The sequence below is a fragment of the Hippocampus guttulatus genome, chromosome 3, assembly GCF_054856545.1.
Source record: "Hippocampus guttulatus isolate MCC_2025c chromosome 3, RoL_Hgut_1.0, whole genome shotgun sequence".
Lineage (NCBI taxonomy): Eukaryota > Metazoa > Chordata > Actinopteri > Syngnathiformes > Syngnathidae > Hippocampus > Hippocampus guttulatus.
This window is the reverse complement of record NC_141263.1, coordinates 2,170,123-2,188,653: the sequence shown is the minus strand read 5'-3', so window position 1 is coordinate 2,188,653 and position 18,531 is coordinate 2,170,123.

Here is an 18,531-nt window from a genome sequence, read left to right as displayed (position 1 = left end):
ATTTTATTGATTGTGTTGTTACACGTGCATTTTGTCAACATACTTGCAGGTTCATAAAGGACATGTACCATGCTCATTTCCCAAATGAGGAATTTCTGTTATCAGGACAAATTGGACAGCGCAAACACGAGTCCGTACTATAGAATATTTACTGTACCCCCAATTTAGGGTTTGCGAGGGAAGCTCTAATTAGGGCCTGAACAGCGACCGCTGCAAGGACAATTGTTTTTTGTTGAAATTCTTACATGCACACGTACAAAAAAAAAGACTGATAGCCATTCCTTAACTTGTACAGGAAGTCACATTAACAGTATTTGAACATACACTTTTAGCCCATTTTTGCACCTATACAGTGGTCATATTTTAGCCCCCCTTGTCCTCAACGGTTAACTCAATTGACTTCAAACTTCAACAACAGGGGAAAAAAAAATCTTGTGCTTTTGACATAAGTATGCTATATGATGGTGGGGGCCCCAAATTTTGCGTTTTATCAGTCCCTAACGAAGCATTCTCTGTTGTGAGTTTCACCTCAATCAATGGCATATTTTAACAAACTTCTTAGAGATGTTATCCAATCCTTTTTAAACTTTGGGTGCTTATTCTAAAGATGTTTAAGATGAAAATTTGTTGAAGTCATTTTATTTTGTTGTATGCTGTTGCCGTGGCGATGCACTGTATCCAATGAAAATAATACTAATACTGTTTTGAAGGGTCTAAATCAGGGGTTGGCAACCCAAAATGTTGAAAGAGCCATATTGGAACAAAAAAACCGAATATGTCTGGAGCCGCAAAATATTTAAAGCCTTATAATGAAGGAAACACATGCTGTATATAGCTATATTAGCTATATTAGCCTACAATAAAAATGACTAAGTTGGCTACAAACACACAATGAACCTTCATGATTAAATGTATTTTTTTCCCTACAGTGCCCAACCTTTTTAACCGAAGATCTACTTTTTGATCAACCAGCCTCCCGAGATCGACCCTTTACCACACGTGTGCATATGCACACACTTATACACGCATGCCGAGGCATGGGACGCACTTTTGCAGTGTGTCAACTATCGTTGTTCACGTGTACCATTTAAAAATGCTCCTCTCTGCCTTCCAGATTCCCATTCTCTGCCAGTGCCCTTGGTGAATTGTACATGAAACGCAGATTTTTTTTTTTAAATAACAGCCACCTGTATGGTACCCCACACTGCTAATCGTGTGTCGCAGGCTGTGACGCGAGTCGTTGACAGAAATGTTAAAATGTAATATTTATTCTACACATTTTTACAGCATTAGAAAACGTTAAGAATTTTTGTGTCATGTTTGCCCTCCTACAGAAACCATATTAAATCAAAAAATATATTTCTCTCCCCCATCTTTTTCCATTTTAAAACATTTTTGAAAAAGCTCCAGGGAGCCACTTGGGCGGCGCTAAAGAGCCATAGGTTGCCGACCCCCGGTCTAAACCGAGGTGAAAGCTCATGAAACTTAGCACACACATCAGACCTGACATGAAAATAAATATTTTAGAAATGTCGTGCTATTTTATAAAAACAGCTTGAGTACAGCCCTCCAAATTTCACCTAGATCTGTGAAAATTGGGAGAGGTCTTATGGAGTTACGTGCTAAACCTAAAAGGAAGTCTGCCACTTGGGCTTTATTTTGAACTGTTCTTCCATTACAGCGGTCATATTTTAGCAAGCTCCTCCTCAAGATTTTATCCAATCATCTTCAAACTTTGGGTCTTCATCTCCAGATGAAGGAAATTCATTTTCATTGCCTCAGAAAACAACAAAATTATGTTTGGAGGATCAACACTATTTGATGTGAAGTGCCACAGGTGTGTAAACCACAAAACCCAATAAGTAACCCAGGGAAAACATCTGGCCAGTTATGCATCATTATACTAACAGTTAAAACAGCATCAGTGTGTATCAAAAATAAAGAAGTGCCGGGCAAGGACATGTTGTGAAATTCATGAAGATGGTGTCATAGTGCAATAATGCCTCTTCTTGATCAAAGCTATTGTCCTGGTGGATGTGGTAATTGTCCATGGGAGAGGAGGAGAGAGGGGAGAAGAAGGGCAACAGTGTTCAGTTTCACAGCCTGAGCATACAGGCTGTTGGACAGTCTTGTTGTTCGGACCCTTATGGACCTATACCTTCTCCCTGAGGGCTGCAGTTGAAACAGATGATGAGCAGGGTGGTGGCAGTCACGCAGGATGTTCCGCACTCTTCTCAGACACCAACTGACGTAGATGGTATTCATCTCTGGGAGAGTCGTCCCAATGACTTTCCCCACTGTTTCCACCACTCGCTGGAGTGCCGGCTGGTCCACCTTGGTGCAGCAAGTGAACCACACTAAAATCCATATGTGAGAACACTGCTGATGGCGCAGTTGTAAAAGTTCACCATCAGAGATCTGGGGATGTGAATGCTCTTCAGCTACCTTAGGTAGTAGATGCTCCCACAGATAAGGTAAAGTGACTAGGCCAGGATAAGTCCTCTGTCAGCATCGCCCCTAAGAATTTAAAACTGTTCACCTTCTCCACCACTTGGGAGCCAATGGAGAGAGGTCTATGATTGCAAGGGTGGAAGAGGTGTAATTGTCCACTGTAACACTCTGTGTACAATCTGTTCGAAAATGCATGCGGTTGCATAGGGTGTTGTTAAACACCAGTTGGTGGAGTTTGGAATGGAGTCTGTTTGGCAGGAAGCTGTCAAAAGCCGAATTGTCGTCCACAAAGAACAGCCTTGCCTAGGTGCAAGTGCTCCAAACGCTCCAGTCATGGGTGGAGCACAATGTCGTTCTCAGTTGACATGTTCTCAATGTAGGCAAACTGATAAGGATCGCGTAATGTAACAGCTTTAATGTATTTAATCACCAGACTCTCCAGGTATTTGGAAGGGATGGCGGTGGATGGAGGTGAAGATGTACATCAACAGCACAGTCGTTGAGCACTTGGCCCAGTACTCCATCTGGCCCCAGAGCCTTCCTGGGAAATATATTTCAGATGAAAAGTTTTTGAAAGCTTTTTATTTAATCGCGCACTGTTGCCATGGCAAGGAACTGTTGACAAAGAAAATAGATGTTTTTTTAAAGGGTCTTAACCTGGGAGAAACATAATGAAACACACTTTAGATGAGACATACAAATCCGTATTTTAGAGATTTTGTGCATGGTTTTCAATCAATGGCTCTTAGCACCCCCTACAAATTTTTAATGGGGCATTCACGATTCTACTTTCCATCTAGATCTGTGACAATTGGGAGACATATAACAGCCCAATACTTACAAAAATCTCTACTGGAGTCATGTGCTAAACCGAACAGCATGTTCGCCATTTTTTAAATTGTGTGCCAATTTTCCTTTTATGGAAGTCATATTATAATAAAGTCCTCCTCTAGAATTTGTCATCTTTTACTTGGCCTTTCATCCATCCCTCCATCCATTTTCAAATCCGCTTACCCTGAACAGGCTCGCGGGGAGTTGCTGGAGCCTAACCCAGCCAACGCTGGGCGGAAGGCAGAATACCCCCTGAACTGTTCACGAGTCAGTCGCAGGACACATATACAGACAAACGAACATTCATACCAACATTCACACTGTCACTGAGTGGGAACCAAATCCCACACTGCCGGCGTGTGTACCACTGCGACATCAAGCGACACTTGGCCTTTCATAAGCAGTCATATTTTCTAGAGATCGTTTTCAAACAATGCATGTTTCACCTAAAGATGTTTAAGCTGAAAAGATATTGTCAACTTTTTATTTCATCCCGTATTGTTGCCATTGCGGTGAGTGGTTTCCATATTTTCATGACCATACGGTGCACCGTATTAATGCAATACAATAAAAAAATACATCCTGATTTTATATAGCGCTTGAACAACAGCTGCCACTTTCACAACAGCTGCAGCTGTAATACATCACTTTACAAAACACTTAACATAAAATAAAATAAAAAACACAACACATAACATAAAACACGGACAGTCATGCAATTGTAACCGCTTTTCCTGCCTACACTTTGTTGTTTGAAACAGTTGTCGGGGTGGACTACTACTACTAAAGAGGAGAAAGTGTCCTTTCACCAGTGCATCAGAGACATCATGCTCAAAATGTGCATAGGTTTGCTACAAGCTAAATTTGAAAGCAAACAAGAAGCTGTAGCGCCCATTGACAAAAAAAAGTGTCATGGTTCTGTTGGTGGCCAACAGGTGGCACTGTAGGGCTCCGCCTGCAGCTGCACACCTGTTGTTTAAAAGGACTCCTGGCACGACTACTCAGTGTCGGGTCATTGTTTGTCTGTCATGTTTCAGTCACTGTTAGTTTTTTTTTTTTTTTTTTTTAAGCTTCAGACATGGTTTTTGTTTGATACTTTGGATTCTTTTTGTTCTTTGGACTTTGTTTGTTTTGGATTTAGTTTTCTGTGTTTTTATCGATACAATTTGTCAAGTACACCTTGATCCTCCTTCCTGCCTGCTTTTTCGGGTCCTTCACTACCTCCGGTATGTGACAAATAGAGATTGGTTCACTTCTCCTGTCCCATGGAAATCCGTTTCAATTCCAAGCGGTGACTCTCAGTTCAAAATATGCATCCACACTCTACGCGGACGCTCCTCTCCTCATTTCCGGATCCACAAGCCATCCATTCAACTGCACCAGTGCAGACTGTCCGACAGCGCTGATATCTCCGCAAAACAAAATGGAGCTTTGAAAAATGCTGATCGTTACAGCCGCAAAAAACAAGCACCCTGGGGCCGATAGTCAAATGGAGCCGACATTCCTCCCAATCAAAATCAGTGCTGGTACACGCGTGCTGCAGAGCAGGCGCAACCACCAAGCACAGATTCTTCTTCTTTGACGAATGTCGTGGCAAAAAAAAAACGCTGAAAACAATGCACATCGTTAAGAGTGTTTATTACACAGTATTATGAGGCGTCAGTTATGGGTGCTATTTCTGTATTGAACACATACACAGAACTCGTTCCATTACTGGATGCAGGCATGGTAAAACATACGCTAGCTTGAATGCACGTTAGCGTATGTTTTTAAAAAGGCAGCGGGAGCAATCCTGATCTCAGTTGTACTTTTTAAAAGCACAGTATTTAATGTACGGTACTCGTTTTTCTTTTCTTTTTTTTTAATCAATCCTCATCCCCAAATCCATCAAAGTCCTAATCTTCTGTATCCAAAATGAACAGCTGGGCAAGTTCTCCATCAAACACGCCGGGTTTGCTCGTGTCGTTGTCGTTTTCCTTCACTTGCGAGCAATGGATTCGTTAACCTTGAATTCTCTTCCCATGTTCCCCCACGTAACTGATAGCTTGCACACACCCTCTCCCTTTTAAAATCCTCATTCTGTCCTCAGTCACGTCTGCCTTTCGTCTATACAGGCATCACGCGAGCAGGAAATGTCAGTCAACCGGAGCGCTCATCAAAGTTACACAACATTCATGGATTTTAGGCGCGCCGCAGTATCAGGCGCCCTGTCCATTTTATAGAAAATTTAAGGCTTTTAAGTGTGCCTTATGGACGTGAAAGTACGGTATTTATATATATATTTAAAAAAACGTGTACAGTACTAACTTGATATCATTATTTTTAGTCATTTTTAGCGAACAAGGGGTATGACTTGGTAAGTTTTTTTCTACTTCTTCCAACATCCTTTGAGCATATCATATAAGCTACTGGACCAAGATATGTATTGATATTTTTTTCTTTGATTTTGTTCATGTTGTGTTTATATGTTCAATCAATAGTTGCAACCTGAAGACACCTATAGGATATTCTGTATTTACATAAAACACCACCTAGTGATGATATAAATGTAATTTTTTTTACATTTTAATGTATTGCACAGAACCATTTTTTTCTGAAAATTTTAAAATTTTTCAGAAAAGCCTCATGATGTTCGGCTGGCTCAATGCCGAATATTGTGAATTTTTGGCAAAGGGCCATAATGTCCATAATGGTGCCGCAAATCTGATTATTCATCACAACAATCAGAGCTGCTGTTCCTTGACTCAGCTGATTCGGTCTTCTTGAAATTTCTCATTTTTGATGACAGTCCAGGCTTGAAGACATCCACCAACTTACTTTTATTGTAGTGGTACCAACACCTACTGGCTAAAGGAAATATTTTTTATCCTTTGATGGTTTTCCTCCGAGCTGGCTAACCAGGGCTACCTCATATTTGCTCAGAAGAGTGTTTTGGGCCTCATGATGTTAAAACACAAAGTTTGTGATTTTTTGTGAAAAGCTGTTGTCGTGGCAACATGCAGTTCACCAATAAAACAATACTGATTTGGAGGCTCTAAATATGCATGAAAACTCATGAAACTTTGCACACGCATCAGGCCTGGCAAAATCGTCAAGATTTTCACTGGCGCCCTCTGGATATTTTTAACAAAAGATCCCCAGTTGTAGGTTTCACCAAGATTAAAAAAATTGGTGGCATGTGGTGGCCTAAGACCTACAAAAAAGTCATTTACAGCTGTATACTTAACCAAAGAGAAAGTCCGCCATTTTTAATTTACTTTAAAAGTCGGCATCACCTTGATGATATAAACTGCTGTTACTTTACCGCCAAACATGACGGTGGAGGCATTATGCTTTGGCGGTGTTTCCCTTCTAAGGGGACAGGCTGACTTCGCTGCGTCAATAGGAAAAAATGAAAGCGGTCATGAATCTCAAACTCCTGCTTACCTCCGGCAGGGAAGCAAAAAAATTAAAATAAAACACGCAATGACAACCACCCAAAAATATATAAATCCATGTCTGCAACACGACGCATACACGTCAGAAATTGTTGTTGCACGTAGAATGCCACGTGCATCATTGGATTGTATTGGATAAGCTTTATTGTCAAATGTACAGTATGTGTAACATACAGCACAGATGAAATTGTTTCCCTCTCAACATAAAACAAGAGGAGCCGCTGCGGGTGTCCGCGCCGCTATCAAAAGAAAAGTTAACAAAAATGAAAAATGAAAATGAAAAAACCCCAAAAACAAATCATCTCGTGATTGGTCAATTTAGTCACATGCTATGAGGAAGTACAACTCAGCTCTCCCTGCCTTGGTTCCTCAGCACGCAAGGCCTATTTAAGGGTAATTTGTGTGTCACCACACAGGTCTTTGCTGCTGCTGAAAAGCAAGCTACCTTGAATGTGGTGGCGTAGATGATATGTGAGTGTGGAAAAAAGCCCACACGCACATACCACCAACGCCGCCGCATTCTTGAATGATTTTGTAATACAGAACAATTAAATGCATCATCTAGTCATCTTCTGACCCAATTGTTTAAGCAGCCACAGTTTCAATTGTTGTCGCTTTGTTCCTAAAATGCAAAGAAAATGCCACCCCCTGTGGTGTTGCAGCAAATACAGCAACATCCCTCTTGGAGTGAAACTGCAACAGATTTTCAAAACAATGCGTGTGGTTTGCTAGCGAGTACAAAGTTAAACTGCGTGCAACATTGCCGTAGTGCCACTTAAAGAAGTCTTTAGTCACGTCCATGTAACAGCGTACCCCGCACAAGTGCTATGTTTAGACTGCCGTCCACGAATGAAGGATCCATCCATCCATCCATTTTGCGATCTGTTTTATCCTCACAAGGGTCGGCGGGGGTGCTGGAGAATATCCCAGCTGTCTTCGGGCATTAGGCAGGAGACACCCTCAACCGGTTGCCAGCCAATCGCAGGGCACACACAGACGAACAACCATCCGCGCTCAAACTCACACCTATTGACAATTTTGAGTGTTCAATCAGCCTGCCATGCATGTTTTTGGAATGTGGAAGGAACCGGAGAAAACCCACGGCGGCACGTGGAGAACATGCAAACTCCACACGGGAACGCCGGAGCCAGGATCGAACCCACAACCTCTGCATTATGAGGTCGTCATGCTAACCACCCGACTACCCGCCCGATATGAAGGATGTATTATTTATTCATTTTCCAAAGCCAAAAATTCGGAGGGCTGAATATGAACGATGGGTCACCTCTGTAAGGATTCCAACAAAATCTCTGGAACCCTGTTCCAAATGTTCAAAGGTGAAGGTGGATGCTGGCTGTCAGACAATATACGAAGAGCCAAACCCAGTCACACCAATACTTTTTGTAATATGATCAATGAAAAAACATGTTGTGATGACTGAGAGAGATTTGATGACTTATGACTTGCTTTAACCAAGCAATAATAACTTCAGTTGACTTGTTTGAAATTTGGTGGTGATTTGACTTGATTGATTTTTTTCCCCCTACTCTGACGTGAGATTTACTTGAAGGTTACAAATTTGGTGTGATTTGCACATATGTGACTTAGTCCAACCTCTGGTCTAAACATCTGTCAAGGGGGTGGCAGGGCTCAGTATTAGAGTGGGCGTTTCCCAACCCAGAGGTTGGTGCTTCAATTCCCGGCCATTGTGACCACATCAAAGTGTCCTTGAGCAAGATACTGGTACCGTGCTCCCAATCCTGCGTCATCAGTTGGTGAATGAGGTAACTGTGTGAGTACACGAGGTAGAAAAGCGCTATACAAGTAAAAGCCCATTTTACCATTTATCCAGCTGAGCATTGGAGTTGGCTGGCAAGCCATAGACAAGTGGTTAAGATTGTCAACAAGCACCGTATGAAATTAGGTTCAAGGTTGGTGGGTCCACTCATGTGATGGGTCAAATGCACAGGTCAAACTTTGTGTGTGTGTACTTGTACATGACAAATGAAGATGATTGTTCTTTTTCTTCTTTGTTTTGATCTTGAGCAGAGATTTATGTTGCTATGAAACAACAATAAATATGTGGAAGTACAGTAACTTCTCTTCATTTGTTCAGGATTATACCACAGAATTTTACAGTCCTCAATGCACCCAAAATGTACCGACAGCTTTTGAGTTTGCGTGAATCATATCATTTGGGTAAAAATTATGAATTATTTTGTGTGTATGCTATTGTTAAGGTGTACTAGAATGGACAGACAGTAAAGCATAGGAATAATAGTCAGTCAATTGAAAATGTATCACTGGTTGAATAACTCACTTCAAAAGCAATGCAGCATTTTGGACAAGACACCCAGAGCAGATGTAGCATTTGCCCTGGGCTCAGAGGCATCGCTGCAAAAAGGAAAAGGCAGAGAAGTGAAATAAGCACCTGTCATGTGCCAAGTGAAGTGTTAAGTGCACAAATTGTGGAGGCGAGGGTGATGTTTCCAGAGGGGTGAAAGCTCCGGGTTTTGGTCCCTTGTCAGACCCTGACATATCATATGGAGTGAAGCCCCCCACTCCATCCCCCTTTTGAGCTCACCGCCCACCACTTGCCGAGGGGCAGAATGGCAACTATTATTTACTGGATGTCTACCTCATTTCCACATACTCATCTTGGCTGGCCTTCACAAGACCACAGGCACTAGAGGGTATTACAACCACAACCTCACCCTCATATTTCATAGCTGCAGGGCAGCTGTGACAAAATAATATCTGACAAGCATTTAGATCGTATTTACAGTGCGCCAGTGTCAGCCATGAAACCAAATTGTCAATGTTTTTGTGCCGGGGTTTTGTTGTCTATCTTTCACTTTCGGTTGGGCATAAAAACACAACTTGCAGAAGGTGCATAAGGCTTGGTGTCAGGAGGTGTGTTCTCAAATAAACAGTAATTCCATTTGAAGGCTTCACTGTAAGCGGTGTGAAAGTGTGAAATGTATGTTAAATTCTGTTTACCCAAGGGGTTTGTCTGGCAAATGCTATATTTTAGGCTATGTTGTCACGACTGCTATTTGAGATCATACAAGTTGGCAATGGCCCATGGCCAGCATTTTTATGTATTGTGTGCATGTGTGTGCGTGTGTGTGTGCGTGTGTGTGTGTGTGTGTGTGTGTGTGTGCGAACGAATGAACTCAGAATATCGGCAATGTTCAACAAACGCCAGAGTTCCATTCCTGTGACACATCATGACCCGATTTGAAATACAATACAATACAGTAAATATTCCCATCCCCGGAATTCTATGGAAAGGAATATCCTTCACCCGGAATAAAATCCTATGCATTAACATTTTGACTACGATATTACGTGTTACCGGAACTTGCGTAAGCGGAAATTCCACTACCCGTAACCCGGATGGAGGTGTAATGCCGCGGGAGCTTAAATACACACAACGCCCACCCGATGCGACGGAAAAGACACAACGCTAAAACAAGTTTTCACTTCGCGTTTTTCGATCATCAGATTCTAAACGACGACGTGTAAGTGAGTTTTTATTGGCGTGCGTTTTACTGTAATTGCAAAAGATTTTAACTTTATTCAATTACGTCGTGTAGATCATCGCATCGAAACGTAGAAGAACTGTAACGACTGCAGCGGAGCGAGTGAAATGCATCCGTTTGAGCGAGACACAAAGTTAAAAATATCCAGCAGACACTTGGAGTCGGAAAGACGCAAATCTAAGAAAATTTAAAAAACAAGGCATCGATTCAACTCCTGATGACAAGCCACCATCCAGCAAGGAAGCAATGCAAATGGCAACAAAAATCCTTCAGTATGCACAAGAATTACCAGACATCGGTGATCAACGGGACAGTTACTTGCAACTAGCAAGAAAACTGTATGACACGCAGGCAAACATTGTCATAAACCAAAGAAAGCATCCAACAAAACAATCCAAAATACACATTTTTTTCCCCAAGACAGGAAAAAATAAACATTAAAATACTGTATGTATTTTACTGTTGTGATTTCTTTTTTGGATACACCTGTATTGCAGTTTTTGTTATATAAACAGTTTTTGGACAGTCTATTTTTGTATTTTATTGATTGTGCTGTTACACATGCATTTTGTCAACATACTTGCAGGTTCATAAAGGACATGTACCATGCTCATTTCCCAAATGAGGAATTTCTGTTATCAGGACAAATTGGACAGCGCAAACACGAGTCCGTACTATAGAATATTTACTGTACCCCCAATTTAGGGTTTGCGAGGGAAGCTCTAATTAGGGCCTGAACAGCGACCGCTGCAAGGACAATTGTTTTTTGTTGAAATTCTTACATGCACACGTACAAAAAAAAGACTGATAGCCATTCCTTAACTTGTACAGGAAGTCACATTAACAGTATTTGAACATACACTTTTAGCCCATTTTTGCACCTATACAGTGGTCATATTTTAGCCCCCCTTGTCCTCAACGGTTAACGCAATAGACTTCAAACTTCAACAACAGGGAAAAAGAAAATAGAAAAAGAATATTTACTGTACATCTTTATTTATATAGTGGTTTCACAGCATGTCTGTGCAGGTATGTTAAAGGTGTGGTGGTTTTCTTAAAGGTGAGTTTAAGACTAGTTGTTTTTTTTTTAACGATAATATGTTGCCTCTACTAATCTAAACACGGCATTGGGACAAATATTTTGTTTGTGGAATATGAGTTCAGCAGTAATATTCACCTGTTTTTAAATATCTCAGGGGGGCTGCCATTTCACAATTCCTGAGGGGCTCAGGTCACAACCAATCATGGCTTAGCTTCAGAAAAAAGTGATCCGTCATTGGTTGTGACCTGAGCCCTGAGTAACTGTGATGTCATTTTCAGTTGACAGCAAGTGGCAAAACGGCAGATGGATAAAATCGAGTAGATTTTATTGCTCAACTCATAGTCCACAAATGCAATATTAATCACAATGCCATGTTGAGGGTAGGTGGCCTGCATAGAACAAACATATTATTGTCAATAATATTTTGGGGTTTACTTCCCTTTTAACCCTGGAGAACCCAAAGGGTCAAATTTGGCTCTAATCCTAAATTAGGATTAAAGCATTAAATATTTGAAAAAAACATATATTTTGGTGTTCAGTTAACATATTGCAGTAATTTAATGTATAATTCATCATTTTCCAAAGAAGAAAAGGGTTCTTGGGTTCTTCAGGGTTAAAGTGATTGTTATTTAAGGTGGCGGCACAGTGGTCGACTGGTTAGCACGTGGGCCTCACAGTGCAGAGGTGCAGGGTCCGATTCCGGCTCCGGTCTTCCTGTGTGGAGTTTGCATGTTCTCCGGGTCCTCCGGTTTCCTCCCACATTCCAAAGATTGAACACTCACAGTGAATCGTCCCTCGGTGTGAGTGTGAGCGCGAGCGCAAACGGTTGTTTGTTTCTGTGTGCCCTTTGATTGGCTGGTAACCTGTTCAGGGTGTACCCTGCCTACTGCCTGAAGACAGCTGGGATAGGCCTCAGCATGTCCGCGACCCTCATGAGACCCACTCTGAAAATACCCATAAAATGTAAAAAATATTCATTCATTCATTCATTTTCCAAACCAAACAAAAATAAACACTACTGTATACCTTTTAGTTTAGTTAGAAATGGTTTACAAAATCCATGGTTTGGTTCTCAGTTGCGCTCACTGTTTTTGTTTTTTGGGTCAGTTCGATATGCGTTGAATTTAAAAAAAATAAATTTTCTTGTAAATAAATGTGAAAATGTATCTTCACAGCAATATTTTAAATTATTATTTACTTTCTTTGCCAGTGGTACAGAGTGGTAGGCATAACAAATAACTCTTCACTTAGAGGGCAAACCATTCAACCGACCTGTTCCAATCTGCTGCCATTCATTCAACAGACTAAGTCAGGGGTGGGCAAACTTTTTGGCTCGGGGGCCGCATTGACTTTTAAAATTTGACAGAAGGGCCAGGTCAGCACGAGCTGTGGTACATTAAAAAAAAAACTGCATTTGTTGACAGTCCATATCAAACATCAACAGAACAAAAGCATGAAAGTGCGGTCTTCATATACTTTTTTTAAATGACAAAAGTGTTGTTGATGACCTATTTTAGCCTGTGCATCGCTGCAGATGGGTTATGATCAGACCAGTAGAAGTAGAGCGATACAGAGGTACTAGGTGGTCGAAAAGATTGCCCCGCCCCCCAGTGTTCTGCAACTTCAAGTCAATGCGCCACCTGGCGGTGAAATGCCTGTCATTACAAGTCCAATTGAAATGAATGCAATCATTCACATCGAACCTTAATTGTGGACCAACCTTCGGCGGGCCGGATTAAAAAGACCAACGGGCCGGATTCGGCCCATGGGCCGTAGTTTGCCCACCACTGGACTAAGTCATGGTTCACAGCAAATACATCAGCTTTGCGTTCAATTTACAAGCCATTCAATTTACAGTTTCCCATTTAGTAGGTACTAAACTGAGTCAAGATCATTATTCCAGTCTGCAGAGTTTTTATTTTTAAGTGGTTTACAATGGGGTGGCATGGTTGTGAATTGGTTAGCATGTCTGCCTTACAGTGCGAAGTTGCAGGGTTCAATACTGGGCTCGAGCCTTCCTTTGTGGAGTTTACATGTTCTCCCCAAGCCTGCCTTTGTTTACTGCAGGTGCTCCGGTTTCCTCCCACATTCCAAAAACATGCAAGGGAGGTCAATGGAACCCTCTAAATTGTTGTGTGCCCTGTGATTGGCTGAAAAGAAGTTCAGGGTGTACCCGGCCTACTGCCGAAGAGAGCTGGGATTGGCTGCCCCACGCCTGCGACCCTGCTCAAATTATTAAATAAATCATATCTAACGCCCATAGACTTAGATGTGTCATACATAATCAGTTTTATGGATAGAAAATTATTATGTGTATTATGACTTTCTACCTGATGTTATGTATGAATGAGGTTATGTGTGAATGAGCCTGGCTCATTAAAATAATAATAATAATAATAATACATTTCATTTATAAGCGCCTTTCAAAACACTCAAGGACACTTTACAGCGAAAACAAGAACAATAAAACCACAGATAAAATTATAAATAATAAAAGGAGAGATTAATTTCAACTGAATAGCGATTTTAAATAGTTGACGCCGGCAACATCGCCGTCGTGAGGAGCACTAGCCGACCCAGCCAGGCCGGCCAACACGCCGTGGTCCGCGGATCGGCCGCCGTTAATGCCGCTGTCTCAGTGTGGTCGGCGGGAGGTGATGCCCCTGGAGCCATCGACGTGGAAGCCCAGACGAGATCTGCGGCGGATGCACCTCCGGGAAGGACGAGGAGCAACACCCGGGAAGCGGCGCAGCACAGGCAGGGAGCCCGACCACCGGAAGCGGAACCCAAGAAGCCCCGTCACCGAGCACCGCAGCAGTCCCCCCACGGGCAGACGGAGGAGCGACAGGACGGTCCACAGCAGCATAGCTCAGACACAGGTCCCGTCGACCCCGACCACGGAGGCAGAGGGGCGGAGAAGGTATGGGGCCCCGTCCGTCAGCCGAACAGGCAGGACGCCGCAACAGCGCGACCGAGGACAACTGTGCGATGACCGACGGTCCAAAACCACAACGAATTTCGACAGAGTGTAGGGTTTCTCCCATGACAAGAGTAAACCGTAGAAATGACAGTAAACCGTAAAAAAAAACGCTAAAAAAGGAATAATTGCTAAAAAAAAGAATAATAGCGGGTGAGCAGCGGCAGCCAGACGCACCAGCGTTCACTCAACCCGGAAGTTCATTAATGTTAACTTTGTCATCTCATCATTCAAGGGACATGAACACACAAAACTATCATATTTTTGACTATAAACACCACCACACTGGAAGATCTGCTTAAATGCAGACTCTCATCTTTATTTTGAGGGGATCTATGATACACCCATATTAGGTATTGTTGTCGGAAGTCACAAGTCACTGTGAATTTTCTGACGTGGGAGTGGGGTGGTGTTGAATACTTGCAGGTGAGCATCGTGAAAAACAAAACACTTCAGTCATGAACATAGTGATATAAATACAGCTGTAATTCCAATGTCCCTTTTATTAACCCAAGATCTTGCGTTGGAGCTGTGTGAGGTCCCATCCTTCTTTCTGCTTGGCTCTTGACGAAGGCGGACGCTTTTTTGCATTGCTCCTGCTCCTGCCCCCCCCCCCCCCTTGCTCGCCACTCAGTCTATGTGCTGTCCTTGTGCTGTCTTTTCCTAGCCTCCGCCGTATTTTTCATCCTAAAAACAAACCATGGAATTGGTTGGCTGGTCTCTTGATGCAATTTTCTCGACGAGAAGAGCAGGCAGTGGGGAGCCTGCTTGCCCTTCGGGACATTTGCTGCCGGGTACACCCTAGATCCCTGGAGGAAGCGGAGAATGGTGTGCCTGTCAATACTGTCCGTTGAGGAGGAGGAAGACATCTACATTATTGGCCTTTTGATAGCAGGTATGCTGCAGTTTGGTGTTAGCAGTTTCCTGTTCTATGGGAAAATCCAACCGACGGGAGCAGCTTTATTGGAAGTGAAGAAGCTGCCGGTCATTGTCGATGGTCGAGCGCGAATGTCCAACACTCAGACTCAAGCGGTGACTGAGCTCAACCGCAATTGCGGTTCTGGAGCGTCTCTGTACGACTGACAACAACATGGAGGAGTTGGAATTCTCGCTTCGAAAAGGAATTGAGGATTTGGCTGATCGACGCCAGTGAAGGGATACAGCCACGGACTCAAGGCCACCTGAAATTGTTGGCGGCCGTCCCTCCAAAACAAACAACGCTATTTGGACCCCTTTCCCCTGGATGGAAGGTATGCACGGAAGCTCGTGCCCCCACTCCCTCCTTCTCGGCCATGGACTGATAAGACAGGACTGTCTTCATGAGCAGACCTTGACGAAGCAGCTGCGGCCTGTTCACGCATACACAACCAGACAATCACACGCGCATACACATCCTTATCATCACCGTCTTCATCGTTCCTATTCTTTTCCCCCACGACGTGGAATGATCTGCAGAGTGCTCGGTGGACCGTGCAGCTGGTCGGACGGGCCGCGTCGCGGTCGACCCTCCCTCCTCCCCCTCCCCCTTCCCATTCATCCGCCCACTCATTACATGTTATGTCTTGTGACTTGTTGTAATTGCCATATGCTTATTTATGTGCTAGGGTCTTTTTTTTATCCTGGACTTAAATTATCCTCAGAAGAAGATACTTTGAGCGTGTTTTTTCCCCTCTCCCTACCTAATGGTTTCCTTTCTGAACTCTGACTGTAAATTTCCCCATTGCGGGACAAATAAAGGATATCTTAATCTTAATCTTAATCCTGCTTCAGTCTACCATCATCCCAGTTCCCAAGAAACCGGCAACATCAGAACTGAACGACTATAGGCCTGTCGCTCTGATGTCTGTGGTCATGAAGTCCTTTGAACGCCTTGTGCTGAACCACCTAAAGAACGTCACCGGACCCCTGCTGGACCCTCTTCAGTTTGCCTACCGGGCAAACAGGTCTGTGGAGGACGCAGTCAACATAGGCCTGCATTACATCCTCGAGCACCTCGCCAGCACAGGGACCTACGCCTGTTTGTGGATTTCAGCTCTGCGTTCAACACCATCATCTCCTCACCGGAACTCCTCACCCCCAAACTTCTCCAGCTCGGTGTGTCCCCTACGATCTGCCAGTGGATCCTCAGCTTCCTGACGAGACGGACACAACAGGTGAGACTGGGAAGAACAACATCATCAACACGCACCACTAGCACTGGAGCCCCACAGGGATGCGTCCTCTCTCCACTGCTCTTCTCCCTCTACACAAATGATTGCACCACAACAAGCAGATGACACCACGGTCATCGGTCTCATCAAAGACGGTGACGAGTCTGCGTACCGACAACAAGTGGAGCAGCTAGAGCTCTGGTGCAGCCGACACAACCTCGGGCTGAACACGCTCAAGACTGTAGAGATGATCGTGGACTTCAGGAAACATCCTTCACCACAGCTGCCCCTCACACTATCCAACTGCCCCGTGTCAACCGTCGAGACCTTCAAGTTCCTCGGAATCACAGTCTCCCAGGACATGAAGTGGGAGGTCAACACCAACTCCATCCTGAAAAGGGCCCAGTAGAGGATGAGGCTGCTGAGGAAGCATGGCCTGCCACAGGAGGTGCTACGACAGTTCTACACGGCAGTCATCGAATCAATCCTGTGTTCTTCCATCATGGTTTGGTTTGGGGCCGCCACAAAAAAGGACAAAATCCGACTTCAACGGACAGTTAGTACGGCGGGAAAAAAATCAATGGTACCACCCTACCCACACTTGAGGACTTGCACACTGCAAGAATCAAAACAAGGGCACGAAAAATCCGGCCTGGATCCCCCGCACCCTGCCCACCACCTTTTCCAGCTATTCCCCTCATGCAGGCGCTACCAATCGATGCGCACCAAATCCAGCAGACACTTAAACAGCTTCTTTCATCTAGCCATTAACTCCCTAAACAGTCACCGACGTATACTCCACCGCACCAGACACTTCAAAGCGCTCAAGGACATCTGCACAATTGCACACTTCTTGTACTACAAATACTGCTACTGGTCACTTTAAAATGGTTCAATGATTTTCTGCACCAACTGTACAACTGTTATAGTATCGTATTCTACCACTGATCACTTTAGCTCTGCTTGATACTTTGCACATTGTCTCACAGTTATCACTGGGTGGTACCACCACACTACGGTTCACTTACATTACGAAATGTCCTCCCATACTTATTTTCCCATGCTTATTTGTCATGTCCTTGTTTATGATGATACTAATGCAGCGTGTTATACCGGAGACAAATTCCTTGTGTGTTCTACATACTTGGCCAATAAAGATGATTCTGATTCTGATTCTGATAAAGACCCAGTGGCAATGGATTCCCATGCTAGCATATCAAACAGAGTAGTAAAAAATAAGCGAGGCTGGATCTGCCACACTACAATATGATTGGCTGCCACTTTGCTGAAATAATATGATGCACAAGTCATGACGCGCTGCTGTAACAATGGACGCCACCATGTTGGGTTAGCACTCAAGGAAAGGGCGGGGACGACTGAATAACACAGACTGAATCGAAATGTTTAGAACCGATCGCCTTTATTGGTTTTCAAAAAACATTCCACCCCTAATACCTTAATATTAGATGTATGAGAGACTTGAATGTGAGCCATTCTGCCCCAGTGTCACAGCAGCACTGTTTGTCATCTGTGTTTGAGGACATCTATGGGTATTAAATGCTGATTGATTTACCTCGTAAGCCCTGAAGCGAAGGTAGAACAGGTGTGACTGCGCCACATGGCCTGTCCAGACCAGCATCTCACATCACAATGGGGTCATTTTGACATGCACATTTTTGCACAGGCCCTTGTGACTTCCCCAGGCTTGAGGTTCATCTGTGTGCTCCATATAAAGAGGGTTAGATTTTTTTTCTTTTTTGTTTGAAAAGGATGTGTGTTCACAAGCTGCATGTCTGTCTACACTTTGAGAAATACCTCCAAGACTCATGTCTACACAATGGCACACACACGAGCGAAGTGACGAAGCAGAGCTCTCCAACTCTCACTGGAGCATTTCGTAGCCGAGTGTGAAGCGGTTGGGATGAAAATCAGCACCTCCAAATCTGAAACAATGGTCCTCAGTAAGAAAAGGGTGGAGTGCCCTCTCCGGATCGGGGAGGAGATCTTGCCCCAGGTGGAGGAGTTTAAATATCTTGGGGTTAGGGTTACAGTTGAGGGCAAGAGGGAGCGAGAAATCGACAGGCAGATCGGTGCAGCG